Raw genomic sequence first — 24969 nt, forward strand, 5'->3', positions numbered from 1 at the left:
ATAGGTTTTGAGTAACTCTTGTACCCACTTTACTTAATTTGCTTATAAAAAAAATCTCGTGCATGTACCTAATTAAATCCTTAGAAATAAATGTGATAATGTTTGTGTCTAATCATAAGTTAAGTTGTCGGTCGGAAATGCCCTATAACGAGTTAAGGGTTAGTCGATGCTCATATAACCGAATGAATGATCATCTGAACTAGAGATAGTCGAACACCGATGGGTAAAATCTTTCTCAGGTCCAAAGAGTCTCTCGAAAGTCGTAGGGTTGTCAGAATTGGTTAGAGACACGTGAAACTAGCGCGGCCTCAGACTCATGCTCCAATATTTAGCTCAAGTTAACAGAAACACATATGATCATCACTACTACAAAATACCCCCTTTAATAGCATTCATTTTAGCGTTTAATAGCGCTTTTGAAGCGCTAAGAAAGCCTCCGCTATTATAGGTCAGAACAATATAATAGCGCTTTTAAAACGCTATTAAATAACAATGTTTCAATAGCGCTTTCAGAAAAGCTCTAATATAGCCTTATTTTTGTGCTATTAAAGTCGTTTTCTAACAACTGTTTCTTAGCACTTTTTGAAAAACGCTATTGTAGCCTTTCTACTCAAACAGGCTTTTCTTAGCGTTTTACTGAAAGCGCTAATAAAAGTTACAATTTATTTATTTATTTTTATTTAAATCTACAACCAAAAACGCTATAATTAAATCGACAATCTAAAACTCTATATAAGAATCTGAAATATAAATATAGAAAATTACATTCATGGTAATCTCATTATAAATGTCATAATATTAATCAATCCACAATTACCAACAAACAAAAAAGCACCTAAAAGCAGCCACAATTACCAACAACAAAACACCTAAAGAGGACCCCGTGACAAGCTATCCAACGTCTAGTTGATAAATCGACCAGCAACATTTTCTCCTGTGTCGTATAATATGAAACAAAAAATTAAGTAACATCGAATTTCCAGCACAACCAACAGTTTAAAATAACTCAAAATTAAAAAACGCAAATGAAAGTTGTTGAAAAAGAAAACGAAACTCACTAATATATTCGACCATAAAGGTTGCCCAATCCTCCTCGACCTCTACTAGCTTGTCTTTAGAATAGGTTTCACATCTATGAGTTTCAAAGGACTTCAAATATAAAAGTAGCGAAAAATTGAATTAGAATATGAATACCTATATATATATATATTATTACAAATTAATAGTATATTTAAAATCACATACGTACATTTGTAGGTGTTTAAGAAGCAGCCTTAGCATGAAAAAGCTTGTCAAATTGTAGAATCCATACACTGATCACCAATTTACAATTCAGTATATCATAACTCACAATATAAATTGCTGCATTTCATTTCATACACAGGCAATCACATCTACCTCACAATTCTAATATCCCATTGATCACGTCTTAGAATTTTTATCATGCTGAAACTTCAAATGGTGATAGCATAGAACGAATAGCCCGAATTTAGGACATAATTGTAGTAACATAAACAAATACAGATAGCTAACGGTATTCCAAATGAAAAAATAACTGCCTTTAGAATGCTAGTAGTTACAGTAATAAAATCTTGTAGAAACCCAAAGGCTAAAAGACAAGATTACGAGATCATAAGATTAAGAGTAAGAAAATTATCCAAGCCTGCAAAAGACAAGAGCGTGTGCGGGCAGCAACAGCTGCAGACACAATTGTTGCTGCACGAACATTTTCAAGGCCAATGTTTTCAGCAAACCCAGCAAGGAATTGTTGAGAATTCTCGCCATTAATATGAACTGAAGTAGAGTAAGTCGGTGCACTGAATATAAACAAAATAATCATTAAAACAGAAGTATACAACATGATTAACAGATGCTACCTAACAGTAAAGAAAGGGACACAGACGCAGGACTATGAAGATCACACTGCTGCAAGCATCTAAAACAAAATTAACTGATGCTCGATACAAGGAGTCCCAAATTTTTGTAGGTTCAACAGACACTTACACACCATAATTTCTGCATAATTGGCGTAACTGTTCATGTGCACAGCCAAAAATCATTCACGCAGAACAATTTACAATTCAGTATATCACAGTTCACAATATAAAAGTGTTTGCTCATTTTATTTTATTAGACAGAGTGCCGCTGATTGCTTGAACAAATCAGTGTATGTACTGCAAAAATTCAAGATATGTATTATTGCAAACAACATATTGAACAAGATAGCAGAGATCCAAAAAAAGTCCCAACAAAGGAAGTTGAAACAGGGTAAAGATAACGGTAAAATTTCGGAATAAGAAAAGCGGTAGCCTTGTTTCATATACAAACTTATAACATCATGTGAAGTCAACTCTGTTAAAATACATTTTATATTTATTTCATTTAAAATTCAGGCTCCAAAACCTCATTTTCGTCCTTGAAATTGTAGGATGTTGTCAAGTTAGTCCCTAAAATTAAGAAATTGACAAAAATATGCCTAAAATTGAAAATTGTCAGTCATTTTAGTTAATAGTAACAGATATGCAAACTTACTTGACATTCATAAGAAACTTTTTTAGTGAGCAATTCATTTTAAGGATTTAACTTTAGGGACTTACGTAAAATATTGTCTGGACTAAATAACAAACAATTTACAATTTCAATGTTCTTGTTAGGGACCAACTAGGACGTTGACTCCTCTAGTTAGTACAAGAGCATACCCACTTCCACTATCAAAGAACTAAACTCATGATGCCATTTCTAAATTCTAATCCCAAACAGTGGTCAAAACTCAAAATGTAGAAGCAAATGTCATTTTCATTAGCATGTCCTTCTAAACATTGATGAAAATAAGACCACAATCTCTAAACCTATCTGAGATGCTAAGGCTGGGCTTATGTGTGCCCATGATTTGTCTTACTCCCCTCCACCCCTCATCACTAAAAAGACCTATATAAACCTTCTAATTGGATTAGTGATTCTTTATTATTTATTCATACCCAGTTGTATTTAACTTCACCAATATTTTATATCCATAAGCAAATCATAAACAAGATGCCATATAAGAATATGTGACAACAAGACAACCAAACAAGCAACTATGACTTACCTACAATAAGATCCACACGAATATTTCTTTACATACAAAATAAGAAAGCAACTAGAGAGAACAAAATTTACAAGTGTTTTTCTTTGACAATCTAAGGCAACTTATTTAATATTATAGTGATGATTTTGACAAAGATAAACTTTGAAATTTCATTAAAATAACGATGTCACCATGGTTTCGTCAAACTTACCGTGAAGTCAAACATAGTGGACAAAACACTAAACTAAATTCCATTAAAACAAATCATATCAAGTCAAATTGAAATTCATGACTTCGTGAAATAACCTTATCAACACAAATTGAAATTCAGATATTTTTTTCAAGCAACAAAGCTTTTATTATCCTCCTCTTTTTCTACTGCTATGATTTCTAATTCTTCTAAGAGACAAAAAGAGAAGGCAAAGCAATCAGAGGAATATTTGAGGAAGGTCATGTACTTGAGTTGCTGGGGTCCCAATTAATTAGAGGAGATCATGGAAATTTATTAACTCTATTCTTTGATCTTTCTTCACGTATTGTGCAATATTGAAAGAGACTAATGTAAATTATGATGAATTGACGAAGATAGCAACCTTGAATTTATCTCAAATTCATTATTCTAACTAAGCTTCATATTACCCATGTTCTTTTTAATCTTAAATCAAGTAAGAGAAGCAAGTAAACCAAATGAACAAAGTAAATAAATTTGAGGTGAAAAAATAAAATTTATTAAAAAAAAGTCTTGTTGGTAATAAGATAAGAAGTTCACTAACATTTTAGTCTGTTCAATTTAATAATTTCATTGATATTTTCAAATTATAACTTCAAAAACCTTGTTGGTAATAAAAAGTTTACTAAAATTATAACTTCAAAAATATTCTATTAATATGAAATTTTAAAAATATGACCACTGTGGTGATGATATTGAAGACTTATTAGTTAGACACATCAAATTGGATATGAAGAGCTTAAATTGTTATCACTACTAGTCTCCTAGTCTCTACAGAACACGTGAAAATATCTAAATTAGAGATCATGATTTACTTGTGTTTTTCTTATTTAAAAGAAACAAAAGAAAACAGATAATAGTTTATTTTTCCTCCATAAAGAACAATATAGTAACATGCAAAAACATAGAACCATAGGAATGAAATAAACTAACCTGAATCAATGTTAACGACACTAACAAGCTGAAGAGAAACTCCTTTTTTTCACTCCCAAATCTATAAAAATAAACAGGGACTTATAATTTAAATTATACCCACAGGAAATTTTAAAAATAAAATCAATAAAAATATGAAATAAGCTCATAGACAAACAGAAATACATCTCCAAATCCAATAACAAACAAATAACTGATGGGTCAGTAGAACAACAATACAAAGAAAATAACCAAAATTGTGAAAATTAAAGAGAATAGTTACTTTGACAAGATGAGAGCAGGTGGTGAAATTCCACGGCGGCGACATATTGCAGACTTCGGCGGTGTTCGATGGGGTTTATGGGTTTGTTGGTGTTCAATGAGTTCTGGATTATGGGGTTTCTAGGTTATCGATCTGGTTCAGTTTGGGGTTTATGATTCAATTTGTGTCTGGTTTGTGTTCGATTTGTGTTATGGGTTCAGGATTTGTGTTCCATTTGTGTTATGATAGAGGAGAAGAGATGAGTCAGTGATGGAGGAGAAGAGTTCACGATTTGGGAGCCATGGAGGAGATGAGTTCTGGGTTCAGTTTTCACGAGCTAGTATGAGGTGTGTGGTTGAGTTCTGGGTTGAATATTGTGCGCGAAAGTGAAAATACATATCCGACTTTTTTTTTGTTTTTTTTTTATATTTTGAGAACCCACACATAGCGTTTGGATAAAACGCTATCTAAACCCCCTCCAATAATAGCGTTTGATGAAAAGCGCTATCGTTCCAAAGCTAAATAATAGCGTTTTTTCAAAAGCGCTATCTAATCCATGTTTTTCACTAGTTTTTCTTAGCGTCCAACCAAAAGCGCTAAAAAAGGCATGTGTGTTGCCTTTTTAATAGCGTTTACTTAAAAACGCTATTAATGTAGCGCTATTAAAAGCCAAAATTGTAGTAGTGCATGGAGGCATGATCATAAAAAGTGTTGTGTGGACCAGTTACCAGAAAAGCCCACGAAATAGGGGAATAAGGTCAAAAGTGAGGCTTTACGTACAATAGTCATAAACACACACCTTACCTACGAGTTTAGCCGAATAAGAGCAATTAGAGTTAGTTGTGTATGCCAGACAATCATGATCAATAGAATTATGTGCTTTGTCACATTGTCTATGAATACCACTTGTAAATTTTATTTTTGACACTCGAACAATTAAACTCTCATTTTACTCGCAATTTACCTTTGTTTATTTGATTTTCATTTACTTATGTTTTTCCTAGTATAGTAGTTCTCGAAAACACCAAAAAAAAAATCATATTTGACTTTGACACTCTTTTGAGAAGTTAAAGAACCTAAAATAGAGAAGCATGGTTCCTCCCTTTACACAATCCCTTAGGCTTTGTTTGGTTGAAGAGTGAAAGTGAAAGGAAAGAAAGAGAAAAGAAAGATTGTATGAGGAAAGAAGGGGAGTGGAAAGTGAGAGGATTGTTTTGGTTGTTTGGTTTAAGAGAAAACGGATTAGAAAGTTGGAGGAAAGAATGATATATTTTTAATACTTGACATAAATACCCTTATATATATTATATGTGTATATTATATATATATAATTACGTGCTGCAATAAAAGAAGTGTGAGTAAGTTCAATTATGTGTTATAGTGTGAAATGGCAAACTGGAAAAAAAAATAAGGAATAGTAACGTATCTTAAAAGAAAACATAAGATAGTAACATAAATAAAAAAAAACAATAAAAGCAAGGGTGTTTTGGACTTTTCAAACAAAATGTTGTTGTTCCTCAACCTTTCTCTCCATATTGGCGTGGAAAGGTTTTTAGGGTGGGTCCCATTAGATTTTTTCTTTCCTTTGCCTTTTTATAGGGTTCCAAACTATAGAAAATGTTTTTTTCCATCATCTTTCTCTCCCCACCACTATCCTTCCTTAGAAACAAACACACCCTTAGGAAAAGGGTATCACTAAAGAGAATCTGTAGCTAACTTTCAAGTTCAATAACAAATTGAGTATTCCTGTCTCAAACTTTAAATTAAATCATTAAAAGTTATTCTTATTCTTTTTTCCTTCTTCTTTGGTTTGCATGGTCTTTCTTACAAAATTTAACCATTTCTAGATGATGGTAGTTTTAAGCCTAAGGTAATCAAATTTGTAAGACATTTTAGTTGATAAATCACCTGTTTTCACTTAGCACAAGAATGTTGAATTCGATGGTCGGTGGAAAATTTTTGGTAGCTATCTAGGGAGTGAGATTCCTTAGATATCTTCTGACTTCTGCATTTATATATATGACCAATATCTATGATTATTTGTACTACACAGAAATAGTTGAAAAAGACAAAACTAGAAAAGGAATCAATTGAAAAAGACCATCTTGTGTTGAATTAAAAAATAAACTGCAGTGACATAAGATGATTATATACAGAGAATGCCACCTTGGGTTTGTGAATCTTTTGAAATTAAATGGAATACTATACAATACTCCCTCCGTCCCGGAATAACTGACCCATTTTCTAAAAAAAAGTGTCCCAAAATAACTGACCCATTTCAATTTTCAATACAACTTTCATCATTCCCAATACAATATAACACTAAATAATACTACTTTTATCATTCCCAATACAATATATTCCACTTTCCCCTTCATTTATACACTTTTCTTAATCTGTGTGAAAAACCAAAGTAGGTCAATTATACCGGGACGGAGGGAGTAATTTTTTTCTGGGTCAGAGTGTTACTGAATAAGTAAATCTGATCATCTCATTACAAAGGCTCTCTCTCTCCTAGGAATCAATAATGAGAAGGAAATAAAACTTCTGACAGGTGTTGGATCCAAGGCCTTAGTGAACAAACAAATACCAGTATTAAACCAAGGATTAAGTATTACTCTCTCCGTCTCAAAATAATTGAATCATTTGCAAGAAAAATTATCCTAAAATAATTGATTTATTTCACTTTTCAATATAATATTAATTACTTTTTTCAATTATAATTCTAATTAATAGTATTTTCATCACTTTCAATTTGATATATTCTACTTTGCATTATGATAATGAAAAATACATTAATACTTGACAAAACACTTAAAACCATTATTCTCTCTCTTTCACTTATACACTTCTTCTTAATACACCAATCCTAATTATTATGGAACGAAGTATATGTGAAATGAGCAAAAAGCTCGATTATTATGGAACGGAGGGTGTGCTGGATAAAACTACAATCCTAATTTTAAGTGACTTGCTAATGTTCAAGGATACTTTTTTTTCAATAGAGAAAAGAATGAAAAGAGAGAATAATAACATAATAATAGTATGATAGAGAGTTATCCAAAAGTTATCCTAAAATGACTATATAAATATCATTTCTCAAAAGTTAATGATGCAAAATATTTCAAATCTTAATTCTACTTAACTATTGCTTTGTGTATAGATTTGATTGATCCAACATTCAAGACTGACATGCCTTCTTTCTTAGGAGTACATCCTAAAAGGACAGCAGCATCAGATGAGAGTATTTCATAAATTAGTGAGAATTATTTAGAATAGGCCCTATGGTTTGGGATTGAGACACTATTTCTCTTTAAATATCGTTCAATTGGCCTCCTTAAAGGATAAGCCATCGCAACATGTTGGAGGTTTTACATCCTTTTGTCTGTCCCAGCCACAGTTGTTTAATATTATGCATGCAAGTTTGCACAATCTGTGACTATTCAATTAGTAAAAGTTATTAGCCTTTTTCTAGGAATTAGTTATAGCAACATGTTCAATAATGCAAACAAAAGGACTCCAAGAAAAAGTTGTATAAAAATAGACACTACAGTCACTACTCCAGCTGTTTTTTTGGATATTATAATTATTGTGTTAATGATTTTCGTTTGTTTATATTTTTTGAGTTAACAACATACTCTTTAGTATACACTTTTTAACATTATTGAAGTTTGTATTGGAGTCTCACATTTTCAAAGTTCTAAAACCGTTGGTGTATATATGTGATTAACTAGACACCTTCATCTTGTAAGTTTTTAGGAGTGACATCCAAGTCTAATAAACAGTATGATGATCGGTTAAGAGTGACAATATGGAAACTGCATTCAGATCCACGCTAGGCATGAAGAGGGGTATCAAAGTTGTATTGGAGTCTCATTTTGCCACAGTTTTAAGCTAATTGGACACTCTCATATTTTGAGTTAACTTCCATTCCGAGAATGCGATTCAAACTCATTTATCATGGTATTAGTATCGGATTAAGAATGATAATGTGAAAATTGGATACATGAAATTTGGAAGTAAAAGTAGGCATTGAAATTGTATAGTCTCACTTTATCTAAGTTCTAGAGTTGTTGAATATATATATTCTTGAACACCGTCATCAAATATAATGTTATCTATCGATTGAAATTCAAATAGTGTATCCCTAAGTTTCACCCGTGTCAGAAAGTGTTAAGAAAAGTGTGTTTATAGCACTTCTCCTTAATTGATTATATATGGACACATGCTAGACATACATACATACCATTTATTTCGATCCTATCCGACCCGAGTAATTAATTTAGTCGTACGGAGAGGATGCTTGATTTACACTTGAAAAATATGGGAAAATATTTTTTCTTGGAGTGTTACTATCCACTGCTTAATCGAGAAAGAAGGAAATTCCACATCGGATTAAGCCTCTGTCTATATCATTGATTGATTTGGAAATTATTTGGAACATTATTATAACCTGAAAAATGAGTTTAGACCTTACAGTGCTGTGCCAGACAGTAGCACATGTTGAATGAGGCTTAGTGGATAGTGCCTATCTCTCTCACTTATCAAAGTGGGAAAAACCTTCAAAAGCCGCACTCTACTTTGGGTGCATTAATACTTTCTCCTCTTTACCCTTTTCTTTCTTGTCACAGCACATAGATTTCGTTATTTTGTGGGACATTATATGATATGATCTTATATTTTATATGATATGATTTGTAAAACAATATGTAAAACCCTTTATTGGGGACATTTTTATGTGCAATCAATTCAAGCCATCGTTAAAGTTTCTTTCCACCGTGTTTCTCTAATATAAAAAAAGGAAATTAAAAATAATGCCTTTATTGAAGAACCGTATTTGGCCGAAAAGATGGGATTAATTAGTCTTTAAATTAGACTTTTCTCTACACAAAACCCTATTGTTAATTTGAGATGAGATTTATATCATCTTTTCTTTTCATAAAGAGCAATGCTTTGAGAGTACATGCATGATGTTGGAGATTGTTAGTACAACACCCCGGTTCAAAATAGTAAAGAAACAAATAAACGCGCAATAAAATCATGATAATTGAATCTCCGTGACTATAGTGCAGTTTACTGAGACAATGCATTGTTATATGTATGAATCAGGTTCGAACCTCGAACACCTCACTTATTCACTTTAAAAAGTGAATGCTAACCACTAGACTATTGACAAAAAAAAACATGATAATTGATAACGAAATTTGATCAATTGTGTTTGCATGAGAATATGTAGTTCCTTTGTATTATTTAGTAAGAGATTAGAGTTTAAATATACAACTTGTATTTGAATATTTTGCATGGTATAAATTACAACATTACCTTTGAACCCACATATCCTTGACTAGGGCTGGAAATGAGTCGAGTCGAGCCGAACTCGTCTGAGTTCGACTTGACTCGATAAGAATTGGTTCGGCTCGAAACTCAACTCGAGTTCGATACGAACCTTTTTGTCAAGGATAGAGCCGAACTCGAGCTTAACAGAAGGTTCGTATCGAACTCGAGTTGAGTTTCGAGCCGAACCAATTCTTATCGAGTCGAGTCGAGCTCAGACGAGTTCAGCTCGACTCGACTCATTTCCAGCCCTAACAAAAACTTTTGGACCAAGTTCAAGAAAATGTGTTCCTAGCTTCATTCGTTCAACGCTGCACACTTGTCAATACTATGAGTCATGCTCAACGTTTGGACCAAGTTCAAGAAAATGTGTTACTAGCTCCATTCGTTCAACTCTGCACACTTGTCAATGCTATGAGTCATGCTCAATAAAGAGTTTGAGAAGCATCCACATAACTCCAACAAACTAAATATTTGACAACCAATACATCTTGACACTATATGCACACTCAAAATCTTAAAATTAATGTACTATTCCTCCTTAAGTCTCATTGTTGATTGTTGTGAGATGAGCAACTCACAATTAAATTATGTAACTTGTCGAAAAAGTTTGAGTGATCATCGAGTGTAACAAGATTAAAGATCTAAACCCCTAAAATATTTTGACAATACATCTCCATTCAAAACTTTGAATTAAAAATACATATTAACTAACTTATACTCAAAGTAATAAAATTCCTTTGCTTCTAAAAACACATCATATTATTTGTTTTCTTTTAAAGAATCTTATACTTCCTCCGGTCATATTTATAAGCAAAAAACAACTTTTTAGGTACATCCAACAATTAATGTATCTAACCCATAAATGTGACCGAATACATTAATTATTCAATGTACCTAAAAAGTTGTTTTTTGCTTATAAATGTGACCGGATGGAGTATTAGTTTGTTCTTGGTAAAAAATAAAAAATAAACTATTAGAAGCTGAATAGTTGATTACAGTCACAGCACAGTTTAAACTAGACGTAATGTGGCTTTTCGATTTAACATTACACTTTTTATCACAGTAGAAAATTGATAGAGTGGAAAGAAATATAAGGTAGAAAGTATAATAGAATAGATAATGCACTTTTAAAATTAAAGTTATAATTATTAATTAAAAAGTAATATATATCATAATCATAATATTATAGAAAAGAGTAATGATATTTTGACATCCATTTGATGACAACTTTGTTGACAACCTTGTTTTTCTCACTTCTTATTGGTCAAAAACAATGAAGAGAGAAAAAGGAAGTGAGAGGATAACAACATCATATGAGTATGAGAGAGAAAGTTGTCTAAAAGTTGTCAAAAAATGGTTGTCAATATATCATTTCTCTATAGAAAAACACAGACGTGATTAATCGAAATGGAATCATGTATTCACCACTCTATAGAAGTTCACTTTAATCAATACTTTATATTATTATCATCATCATCATCATCATCATTATCTTAAAAATCTCATTCAAACATAAAATAATACTAATAAATTATGAAATTTATTAAAATATATTTATTAAAATTACTATTACTTTTTTGATAGTTACGTTCACCTTATCTTCTAAAATACACTAACTATTAAAAGAATCCAAAGATTACAACTCTCAATACTTTATGTTTTCTTCCAAGAAGCACGAAAAGGGCCAAAACCCACTTGCTAATTAAGTTGCTAATCTTGGTTAATTAAATTATCAGCATTATTTTCCAAACTATCAACAAGTTGTTAATTACATAAATCAAAGCTGTTAGCGGGTAAGATACTGCATCAAACTTAGTGATATGAATATAATGGTGGCATCAAATTGAACATATTTATTCTTGGTAATTGGTAGGCTTTTCTAAAGTTGCCCAAAGTAGAGATTCGCATTCTTTTGATGGATTTGCTTAATATCTAATCCATGGTTTCGAATGCTAGCATGCAAAAGGAGTCCAATGCTATTATTAACATTATTTTCATTTTATTATTATTGAATTTAGAAAGAAAATATATAAGAGTGTAAAGTTTGAATAAGCAAGTGTTTAACTTATTCTTTTAAGTCTCTCAAAAAAAAAGTTATTCTTTTAAAAAAAAAGTGTCTAACTTATTGTGATGCTATTATACAATCTTATGATGAATAAATTAAGAATTAATTGAACGATGATTACAAATTTGAGGGCAAGTTGCTTATTCGCTTGTAATTTTTTTACAATTACACAGTCATCTCTATGTTAGATTCAAATGTTATCTATGATGAATTTTGAGAGGTGTTATCTATGATGATGTGTGGTATTAATTGATGACGTGACATAAAAGATTAGTGAATTATTGAGTTTTTTCAAAAGAAAATTTTGTATAAAATTGAACGATAATTAGCAAATGTCTATAATCTATTCACTCCTTGTTTTGATTCTTAATTGTCTTTTCTATTTGAACGATGCCATCTATATACTTTCTATAATAATGCTATAAACACTCATTTAAACACACTATTTTTAACACTAATTTTTTTATTGATTAAAATACATGTGAATATCAATATTTTATGTGAAATTTATTTTCAAAGTGGTGTGACCCACGTGTATTTCATTCAATAAAAGAATCAAAATTAAAATGAGTGTTGTTAACATTTTTAACCCACATTTCTACATACTTTTTTTTATTTGTTGAAATTCATATGGCCGACACTAAATTATATGAGTCCAATATAAATTTTACACAAATAAAATGAGTATGTTGAAATACACTCCCTTTCGGTCTTAATTATAAGCAAGTTTTGATATTTTAGGTTCATTCAATAAATGATGTATGTGATCTATTTTATAGAGTACATATATTATTTATCAAATGAGTCTAAAAATTATAAATATGTTTATAATTAATACTAAAGGGAGTATGTGCTAAAAATATTTATGTGAGATTTATTTTTAAAATGATGTCACTCACATGTATTTCAACTACTAAAAGAATGAATGTTAAAATAAGTGTGACTATCATTTTAACATACTATATACGAGTATTTTTTTTTTTTGAAGGAAAACATACTATATATTTTTATTTGTTGAAATTCATATAATTATATGAATCCGATATAAATTTTGCACAAATAAAAGAAGTATGTTGAAATGTATCTGCTAAAGACGGTGTTGCCAACATTTCCCTTTCTGTATTTGATTCTTAATCATGTATCTTTAGAACTCGTTACTATTTATTTTCTTATAATCTTAAGAGATGAAAAGCTTCCGTTCATACGGTAAATGATAAAAATAAGACAAAATACCGTCAAAAGAAAATAATAATAAGACAAAATATAATCCAATTTCTCATCTATTTTTATAACATTTTTAAACTAATGAAATGTAAATGACTTTTTGGAATACAAAACTTATATTTTTTTATTCTCCACGTAACCTTTTTCTGAAGAAACTGATCAAAATATTCTCCCATAAAAAGACCCCTCCCTTTTCTAGTATTAGTATTCTCTAGAACCGACTGAAATTTCTTTGACTTATAGTTTATATTTAAGTTGATAGGGACTTGCATGTTATCTACATAGTATGTATTATTTATAGTTCAAAACCAAACCAATTTATCATATACTCTCTCCGGTCACTATTATAAACAAAAATCAATTTTTTAGGTTCATTTATTAAATGATGTATTTGGTTAATAATATAGACTAGATACATCATTTAATGAATGAACCTAAAAAGTTGATTTTTGCTTATAATAGTGACCGGAGGGAGTATATAGTTTGTATGTATATATATAAAATAACATAGGGAAAGCCGACAGGTTGGTGAGTGAGATAAGTTATTTGGTAAAAAAAATCGAATAAATTAGTAAATGTAAATCTACAAGCAACTCGTGTTGGTCAAATGGAAATAACTTGCTTCCATAAAGAAGAGAATCTGGGGAACAATTTTAGTGGTATCGTCCGAATCAAGAGACTAAAAATTTAGGGATCAATTATAACCTAACAATTGACCTATAACCAAAAAAAATAAGGATCAAATTTTGTTCTATTTTTTATTTATTTTTAATAATAAATATTACTACCTCCGTCCCTAATTATAAGACCCTTTTGAGAATTTTTTTGTCCCTTTTATAAGACCTCTTTGCTATTTCCAACTACATTAATTATTTCTTTACATACATGCCCCTATTTATTATACATCTTTTTCTTCAATAAGCAATAAATAACATGTTGAAAACATAAACCAACCCTCTCTCTTAAAGGATAAAATTGTAAAACCAATAGTAATTACAAACATATTTAATACAAATATCCACTATCTTAATTCCCGTTATTTTTTCAAAAGGGTCCTATAATTAGTGACGGAGGTAGTAATATTTAGTTGTTAAATTAATATTTAGTTGTGTTTTTTTTTTTAGGAATAAACTAATTGTGTTATCAACCCCAAATTTTGTTCTATTAAATGATCGAAACAGTGTGGACTTTTTTTTTTTAAGGACAAACGATGTGGACTTATTTTCTAAACTAAATGAAGGTTTCTAACGCGATTTTGACCCTTTTATTTTGATAAATTGTAAATTTGATCTCATATTTCTAATTGCATATTTTTGATAAAAACTTTGACCAATCCATAATTTTGACCTTCTAATTTGTTACCGATAATAAAGGAATAAAACTTTATTTAAGCTAAATTAATATGGTAGGAAATTTGAAAGCAAAACATAAAAGAAATATTAATAAGGTAGGAAAATTGAAAGCAACATCTTGGGGCAAATTGCACACCTTGTACTAAAGGGATAGTCTGTTGGTTTATAATATTCTATTTTGATTTCTTTAAAAAAAAAAAAAAAAAAACATCTTGGGGCAAATGTTTTAGCTTATGTCCATTTTTGTCCCTTTACCATCCTAACCCACTTGCCTTCATAAGGGTCCACTTAATTATGTACCATACCATACCCTACCTTACCATGAACCTTCCTATCCCTCTCCCTCTCTAACTTCTAGTCATGATCTTGACTCAAATCCTCTTACAACCCTTAATCCCTTATCCCTAAACAAACCCACTAAAACTCAAATATATTTTCTCTCTTAAATCATCATCATCAAAACTAAACCACTTTCAACCAACCTATTTAATACCTACCCCTATTATTTAAGCCCACAATTCATTCCACACCCCATACAAACCAAAACCTTCTCTCCGTTTTTTCTTTCACTCAAACATTTCATCAAACACTTTCGCTCTCGTTAACATGACTCGACCGCTAAGAATTCTCCTTTCAATGGAAAACACACCCACCACCGTAGTGGTGGCGCCGCCACCGGAAGCCGTAGCTATAGAATCAGATTTCGTTGTAATTCTCGCAGCTTTACTCTGTGCTTTAATATGCGTTGTAGGACTCATCGCCGTCGCTCGTTGCGCTTGGCTCCGACGAGACTCCGGTGCCGGAAACTCACCTCAACAAGCTTTAGCTAACAAAGGTCTCAAGAAAAAAGTTCTACAATCACTTCCCAAATTCTCTTACGTCGATAGCAACCCTGGAAAATGGTTAGCAACAACGGAATGCGCGATTTGTCTCTCGGATTTCGCCGCCGGCGATGAGATCCGCGTTCTTCCACAGTGTGGACATGGTTTTCACGTGGCTTGTATTGATACATGGCTTGGGTCACACTCTTCTTGTCCTTCTTGTAGACAGATTCTGGCGGTGACGAGGTGTCAGAAGTGTGGTAGGTTTCCGGCGACCGGAGGTGAAGCTACCGGAGTTGCGGTGGTTAGTGAAACGGAGATGAAAGGTAGAGAATCAGAAGATGGCAATGTCGGTGGAAATAGTAATAGTGGGGGTGTTAGTAGTAGTTGTAGTAATAACTCTGCACATCACAATCATAGTGGAAACAGTGGGTTCTTGCCTTAAAGAAGAGAAAACAACTTTTAGTATTTTTTTTTTTTTGTATGTATTTATTTAGTAGGTTTTTAAATTTTAATTTTTGTACTTTTTTTCCTTCTTAACCCTTCAAGATGATCAAAAGATATCTGAATTTGGACAATTTTTAGTATTGTACTGCTTCTTGTCGTGTATAGTTTTTTATTTTATCTTACTTATTTGTGTGCAGTTTATTTTATTTAGTAGCATTTTTTTAACATCACATATTCAAACTCAATACTGGTGAATGACTTGCATTGTTTGATTTAATTGGATGCATGTCTACAAAAGTTGTTTATCATTGTGCATAGAAACTACTAATTTTTTTAATAAAAAAGGTAACTTTAATTTAAATATAAAAATGTAAAGGATTGTCTTAATTAACCATATATTATAGAGTATGGGAAAAATTTTATTTATTCATCTTATTAGATATTTAGATACGGGCAAGTGCGTATATTTGTTAAGAGGGGCAGTTTTTTTTATGAGGAATGATATTTGAACAACCATTTGGTACAATCTATTTGACAACCTTCATTTTCTCTCTTTTCATTGGTCAAAAACAATGGAGAGAGAAAAAGGAAGAGAGAGTGTAAGAATATAATGTGAGTATGAGAGAAAAAGTTGTAAATTGTCATAAAATGGTTGTACAAATATCATTTCTCCTTTTTTATACTCCCTCCGTTTCAAAATGAGTGTCACTTTAGCTAAAAAAATTTGTTTCAAAATGAATGTCGCTTTACATTTCCAATACAACTTTAATTTTTTTCTTCCAACTTTACCCTCTCAAACTTTTCTCTCACACAATTTTCAATGCAACTTTAAGTTTGTCTTTTTCTAATAAAGTAAGGACAGTTTAGTAAAAGCGTTGTATCCAATGATTATTTCATTCCATTTCTTAATCTGTGTGCCAAAGCCTAAAGCGACACTCATTTTGAAACGGAGGGAGTATATCTTACTGTATATCGTAGGGGTTGGAGTCTCATATAGGTCTATAACATGCAGTTTTTCATTATTTATATTTATAGGAAGGGAATGGTCTTTATTGGTCTTCATCAAAATGGACAAATTTGGTTGAAGTTTACTCCTACTTGTATTTTAGAACCTTTATATTGTAATAGATAATGAGTATACTAAATCTTGACTTTGTTGATGTTTGTTTTGTTCAATGGTGCTCATTTTCGATTCCTCTAGTTTTACTCCATTGAGTTTTTTGAAAAGATTTTTAATAGGGTAGATGTTGAGTACCCTTGACCGTTTTTGTTTGGATTTCGTATCAATTGTTCCCCTAAGTGCTATTTGTCTCCTATTTCTTTTGTTTAATAGAGTAATATTCTTAAAACGTCGGAAATGATACGTGACAACGAGGAGCTTTCAACATATTTGAGATGTTTATCGTGCATTTTCATTTTATTTTTTTAATTCAAAGACATGAATTAGAAGAGTTGATATGTATGTTGTTAAAAAAAAATTGATATTTATACTTTAATTATGTTTATTTCTATTTTTCAGAAACTATCTTTTTCTTAATTCAAACAAAACTATGTCTTTTTTTGAAGGGAAAAATTATCTCTTTTAAACAAGTTAAATGATTTAATTGGTAAAAGAAAGTTAAATGATTTAAAATTAAATATGTATCAAAAATGAATTGAAATGATAAAATATAATAAAAGTACAAATTCATTTATCATAAAGATCTTTCTGAGATCTAAATTGAATACCAATTTGACACGACATCAATTAGAAATCATAACTAAAGAGTTAATGTTCAATTGGAAAATATCCGAAATACTATTAAAGTTGGAATAGAACTGTGAAGAGACTCAACTCACACAGTAACGCAAGGCATTGATTCATTTTAACTAGGGAAAGTTATGAAGCTTAAGTACAATAACGTGTACCGCTCAATTTACCATTAATATGAGAAAGACATTGAATACATAATGGGTCATTAACGAGTATCCTTAACGCACTCGTTTGTGGTAACTTATAACAGGAGATAGAAATAAGATGACGATGTATCAAAAGTTTGAAGAATCGTGATTTAAACTTAATTATAATCATGATGGATTGACAAAAACTGCAACCGAGGTGTCCTTTAATAGTTTGGTGTAAGTGACAATTCGATGAGCGAATTGTATGCTTGTTGAGTTAAATGTGATTTCTTCATCTTGAAGTCACTATCAACTCATCTATGTATATCACTAAACCGCTATAATTCGTTGAACGTTAACGGATTCTGTTCTTGCTTGGACTTCAGCTCTCCGAGCAATTCACTGAGCTAGCATGTCAGCTCGCTTAACGAGTGCATCGGTACTAAGCAATTTTATCATTTTAAAAGTTATATTACATGTAATGATACTCAAGACCTAGCTATTTACTACTCCCTCCGTCCCGGAATAACTGACTCATTTTCTAAAAAAAAGTGTCCCAAAATAACTGACTCATTTCAATTTTCAATACAACTTTCATCATTCCCAATACAATATAACACTAAATAATACTACTTTTATCATTCCCAATACAATATATTCCACTTTCCCCTTTATTTATACATTTTTCTTAATATGTGTGAAAAACAAAATTGTGTCAATTAAATTGGGACGGAGGTAGTAGTATTTATTTTGAATTTGTGGGCTATCTTAGGTTTCTTATCAAATAAGTCAATACATGCCTTAAATTGTATAAGTGAAGACATGTAATTTTATTATTTTATCAATTCTATAATATTTCATCGATCCAAATAATAGAATTTAATTATTTACCACTCAATTTCATCTCATGTGAAAACAACTTTTTTCTCTCATCATGCATGTCCCATATCCCATAAATTATCGAATATCTTTGTTGTTTATAGATATTTATGAAGCACAAATGAAATAAAAGTTTTACTGTTGTTATGTCACGTCAAGGGACATTAAAGACAATCACGTCTTTATTTAGTAATACTCTCTCCGTTCCTTTTTAAGTGTCACTTTTTAACATTTTACACAAACCAAGACACTCAATAAATGTTACTTTTTCTTATACAATAATCTATACTTTTACTATAATAGCCTTAGTCATTTAATATCTTATTTCATATATTTCTCTCTCCACAATAAATAACTAAGGGTAATGTTGGTAAAACAACATTTATTGTTGCATTGAACTTTGAAAGTGACAGTTAAATAGAAACAAAAAATTTCTCCAAAAGTGACACTTAAAAAGGAACGGAGACCATTTACAATGGCTTGTTGAATGTCATATTCAACATGTTGAAACCATTGTAGGGGGTTATTGAAAATGAGAGAAGAGGAGAGAGGTGATGAAAGAGTTAAACATGTTGAATATCTGACCGGGAGGACACGTGGCAAGCTTGCATTGGACTGAAAATGGCGCGTGGCATGCACGCGCAGACAGGGAGCGTGGGAGAAGTTTTCTGCGGAGAGAGAAAGAGAAATTCATAAAGCTGTGACACTTGGCATGTTACGATTGGCTGCTTGGATTTTTATCTTCTTAATAATTTGGACTCAATTATTTCATTGCAAATAATTTTTTAAATTTTTTTTTTTACCAAAATTCGTGATTTTTTTTTCTCTACAAATAGAGACTTGGATCATTTGATTTGGACACAGAAAAAAAACCAAGTTTTTCACTCTCTTAAGTTAATTGTGTGTCGCGTGCTTAGTTTGTTGTATTGCATTTTAAGTTAAGAAAATAAAAATAAATTATTTTACAAAATTTTGTTTTTCCAAAAAAAACTAAAAAATAAATTGTTAATTGTATTATTTTAATTTAATTATAATCGATAATTATAATTTTATGTAATTATAAAAACAAAAATTAAATAAGAATAAGAAATAAAAAGTGATGGGGTAGGGTGTTGAATGTTTACCATTGGAGTGGTAAAAATTGAATGGGTGTTGAATTAAGAGAGAGAAAATGATGTGGAGTGTTGGGAATTGAAAAAGTGGGTGTTGAAGGTTATCTCTATTATATATATTTGCACTATTTTATTTTGATAGTACACATGGCATCCTTATATTGAAAGGTGCATTTAATGTTTTGTGTAATTGGTACATATTATGTGATTTGTGCAAGACTTATGTAATTAACATGATTATGCAAGTTGACTAAAAGACTTATAATGACAAAAAAAATAAATGGAATATTTTATTCAAATTATTTTTGCTATTTAATGTGTTACTAATTTCATTACTAAATTAATGGCATAATTGATGTGACTTACTTGCTTCTTTTTTCCTATAAATATTGTTTGTCCGTCTCAAACATCTTCACATCATTTAGAATTCATACTAAAATTTTAAAATTATTCTCAAAATCTCTCTTTTATTTTATTGAAACACTTTTCTTCTTAACATATTTTTTTCATCACTCTAATTTCAAAAATTGATTCAATTTATGATATTACTCCGCTACATGTTGTATATATCCATGTATTTTGTTCAAATTCACATATTCATCCTATGATACCCTCGAGTTCTAACGGCTTATGACAAGATATGTACCAATTACATGTTGGTACATAATTCTTAATTATCATCCAATCAAATTGTAATCAACACATCATCATATTAAGTTAGCCAGTCTTGAGTTTTTTTTCCTATATTTAGTCAATTTGTCTTTCATCATTTGTATATGCATCTTCCTTTCGTACAAATTATTTATAATATCATTTATTTGAAATGCAAATATTTTTACCTCCTGACCAATTCAATTTTATTGATTTCATTATTATCAAATTGATTTAGGTACCATTTTTTTCCTTCCGAATTTTGATTCCCTTTTATAGGTTTAGCTGCCGGCTCTGTTAATTTTAGGGTTTTCATCCCCATATATATTTACACCTTTTGAAAAAGTTTGCTTCACGTTTTAATGAATTTCATTATTTTTCTATTAATTTGAAGCGACGTAATTGAAAGACGTTTTGAATCAGATTTCTTCATTCCAAAACTATTTTTTTTTGCCACTATTAATAATGAGAGATATGTGAAAGGCATGTCAATGTTTTGTTCTTCCAACGTTGAAGTTGTGCATATAAAAGAGAATTCTTCCTTAAAAAAAACAGAGAATTCTCAAGTATTTTTGGGTAACATATTAGTTGATAGTTCTCAAGATATTATATTTTTATCTTACATTTTTGTGGTGCAAACTATTCATGTATGTTGTAGAACAAGACCGACCCCTGCGAAAATGTAGAAAATTTATTTTAGTTTTTTTTTCAATGAATTTTATCTAAACCTCACTATTTTCTTTATTATTTTCATTTGCTCCTATTCAAAAGAACTGATTTAATTTATTAAGTTATTTTGTTTCTATTGTCAATCACTCATTTTCACTAAACATGGCGTTGATATATATTATTTCACATAAATTATTCTAACATCAAATCTCATTCATTCATTTCATTTGATAAATTAGTTCACATGCATCAAATACTCTTTATCACCTAATCAATCATTCCATTTTTATCTCCCCATATTTATTTATTTCTGCCATCAACACATACTCAAACTTCTTTGTTAATTTTTTTACAAATTGCATGATAAAACACATACTTATGGTTGTTTGAGTCACTCATCAACATCGATAATATTTATTTGCCTTTATTTCATACCCATATTTTTTTATTTATTTTAAAATTATATTAAAAAAAAGACAACAATCTCGGCTGAACTATCAATATCTCTATCCGTATCCTTATCTACATCTACAATCTACATCTACATCTACAATATAAACAAGTGAAACCATTTTCATTCAAAAGTACATGTGGCATGTTATAGTCTCATTCTAATTAATGTCAGGCTAATTAATGCTAGAAAAATTCAAATTTCCATTACATGGTATATGCTTAGCACCTGGTATTTCAGTCTCAACACATACTTCCATATACTGCCTCTATTTTAAGAAATCATTCGATTTAATATTATGATCAAAATGATATCTAGAAATTTAATTGCCTGATATCAAATCAAACAAGAAACTGCCCATAAAAAAATCAAACAAGAAACTATCAACTGCCAATTAATGAAATTAAATTCAAATTATTCAACAATTATAACAGTCCTAAAAAAGAATGTTGACAATTGGTCTAATTCAAGACTATCGTTGAATTGTTTCTCACCTATTAAAATCAAATTAAAACCTGACCAAAAAAAAAATCAAATTAAAACCAAAATAAAATAGTGAAAGGTAATGATTCTTTTTGTCACAAAAAGGAAATAAAATAGCTCAGATCTTTATCTCCCATCCTATTCTCATCACTATTACTATTTTTCAAAAATGGTTTTGAGAACGGTAAGAAGATCAAGAACACCTTTAGTTCCTACAATTTCATCAAATTTTATTGTTGATTGCATCAGACTGTTCCCCTTCATCATGGTTTGTGACCATGGTTTAGGATTTTATTGCTAATAGTTGGATTTTTAGCTGTACAGGAGAAAATAAGAGGGAGAATGTTAGTTATCAAATAATTTGTTGAGAAATTGATTTTGAAGCTGAAGAAAGGCATAAACGAAAGGGATCTTGAATCTTCTCTCATGATTTATATTTTGTTCCAATTCTCTCATGATTTATATTTTGTTCCAAATAATTGTCTACTATATATCATTTTTGAAAATGCTTCATTTGAGACATTATTTTCATCATATAACGATATGATCTTATTCATTAAATTTCTTTTGCTATTAATGTAACATATTTATTTTCCCATATATTTGTTTGTGGATGACCATATTGCTACTCAATGTTCCTCAAATTTACAAAGAACTTATCGGATTTATAACTAAAGTATATCTCAGTTTAATCGACTTTAGTTCCTTCCAGTTTGGTTGTGTTTCTTCTAATTGGGAGGAAACTCAACATTATTGAAATTTCTTTTATCGGTTTTGTTTACAATGTGTTCATTATTTTGCAGAGACCTTTATAATATTGAGAACAAAGTAGTTTCCTATCTATATATTCAGTTCAAGGCCGCGCATCCTATATTAAATGTCAGGGCCAAACTTTAGTTTTTTTGGTAATTTGTCATTTACACATTTTATACCACGAATCATATGTAATAAGTGTATATTTTAGTCTTTTTAAGGCTTTTGTTTATTTTTCTTCTTTGTGTTGTTTGGATTAGTGTTACATAATAAGAATTTTGAATTAGGGTTTCATTTTTCTTTGTTAGAGCTTCTCTTCTGGATTCTTAAGTTTCTTTTTTGACATATTCTAGATTCTTACGTTGCAAAAGTTTTTTTGAATTTTATTACTATGATTATTTCTGAATTTTGCTAAAAAAAATCTAAATTTTTATTGCAACTTTATTTCTGAATTATATGTTCTCACGGAATTGCATATATTTTATTTTCAGTATTAAATAAATACAAACATTTGAAGAAAAAAATTCCTCTTTTATTTTTTTTGAGGGAATTCCTCTTTTATTTAAATGTAGTTTTGGTCGAACCAAACCATACACCATCGATTCAGTTTGGTTCGTTTTCACTTTAACAAGAGCGAGGGATACTTGCTCAAACTTTGGACCCATTTGAGCATAGGAGTGAAAAGAAAAAAAAATAAGGAGTGTGCGTTTTATTCGTGAGAGCATAGGAAACATAATGAATTGCTAGTGATTTTATGGATTTGTTGAAGAAGTTGAATATTACTGGGCAATTATGCTACCAAAATATTAGATTTATTGAAAATATGTACATCTATTTAAAATGTCTAACGAATATGTATTTTGTCAACTCATCATACATATACATTTTTCTATTGCAAGATCCCATGAAATACCATAACTGAAGGAATTTGAAATGACAAAGGTTATTTTTTTTTTTGTGCATGAAAGCTAATCACATTCAAAAACTAAAATTTAAGATGAAACATTAAACAAATGACACTCAAAAAATAACGAAACAAATCATCACATTAGGCTAGGATCCTACAATGGATTGTATTATCACATTAAGCTAAGATCAATCACAGAAGTGAGATTCACATCCTATCTTCTTTCAAAGTCTTAAGGCATTATGTATATGAGTCATTTCACTTATATGTTTCTCACATCTACTCTTGCATACAATACGGAATTTTAACTCACACTTGAGACATTAACATCTCTCCATTAAGTGTTAGGATCTTTGTGTTTGTAGTCCACCACCAAGAACAACTCTCGATCCCCCACAACGTCGAACCCGGATGTGATACTACCGTTGGGCTTTCTGTGGGAGCCTACATTGATGTAGATCGACAATTTGGATAAAGAGAAACCACACAAGTGATAATGATACAACCAAAACTCCATCTAAAATTTTAAGTAACACCTGATACATCACAATATTCCCTCCATCAAATATAACGACATTCTAGCCCGTGCTTGGCACGGGTGTCCATGCTAGTATAATACAAAAGCCTTCATCAAAAGTTATAGTACACATGGCATCTTCACATCCTTCTTCTCATTTAATGTTTTTCTATCAACCAATAAAAATGGATCTTGAATCATTTATTTTATATTAGCCAATCAAAATGAATCATGACTCATTTGTTTTTCATGAGCCAATCAAAATTGATCATGTCATGATTTTTTTCCTATATATATATGATTTATTTTTCTTTATTTTCATCTACATCTTCCTCCCAGAAAAAATCATTGCTTTCAACCCATTCTATTTTCCTTTATTTGTTTATTTCTTATTGTTTTATTGTTTGTTTAACATTTCTTATTCTTATGTTACTTTTTATTGTGATTTCTTTTGTTTATATTTTCTTAGTCATATTCTCTTTTAAATTTGTCTTTTGGTGTTTATTTCTTTTGTTTTTGACTGAATCTTTATTTTGGATATGGAAGTCAATCAAGAGAAAAGAAGAAATGCATGACGTAGCAATTAGAATATATATCAATGATTTCTATTACCACGTACAAATATAACCACTTTCATCCTCTTTTATTGTTTTTTAATCCCTAAATACTCGCAAATTTTTCTGTGTCTTTAGCTATAAATATTTCCTTTGAGATTCCAAATTTTCACACCAATTCGAATTGCATTACAATTTTTCATAAGTATTGTCCAAATTTCTATTTTATTTTAAGCTTACATTTTTTTAGTTATCTTATTCTCATTCTCATATTGTTGGTGTTGTTTGAATTCGATTTGTTCACTATGTATCGTGTGACAAGCCTCAAATCATCTATATATGTTTCTGACACTTTATTATTGTTTTTGTATTTTGTTCATCGATTTGAGTCAAAGG

At 30.4% G+C, this 24969-nt stretch overlaps 1 long non-coding RNA gene and 1 pseudogene across 2 annotated transcripts; both read left to right on the plus strand.

The window, feature by feature from the left end:
- The first annotated feature begins 11435 nt into the window (after positions 1–11435).
- LOC146920346 (uncharacterized) lies at positions 11436–12007 on the plus strand. Its single transcript, XR_015010720.1, has 2 exons — positions 11436–11600; positions 11681–12007. It is a non-coding gene; the product is annotated as an uncharacterized LOC146920346 (long non-coding RNA).
- Positions 12008–14981: 2974 nt separating this feature from the next.
- LOC146920347 (RING-H2 finger protein ATL8 pseudogene) lies at positions 14982–15847 on the plus strand (annotated as a pseudogene). Its single transcript, XR_015011746.1, has one exon. The product of XR_015011746.1 is annotated as an RING-H2 finger protein ATL8 pseudogene (transcript).
- Positions 15848–24969: the final 9122 nt, after the last annotated feature.

The sequence above is a fragment of the Medicago sativa genome, chromosome 5 (genome assembly GCF_051527215.1).
Source record: "Medicago sativa cultivar Bolivia chromosome 5, Bolivia_mono, whole genome shotgun sequence".
NCBI classification, from domain to species: Eukaryota; Viridiplantae; Streptophyta; class Magnoliopsida; order Fabales; family Fabaceae; genus Medicago; species Medicago sativa.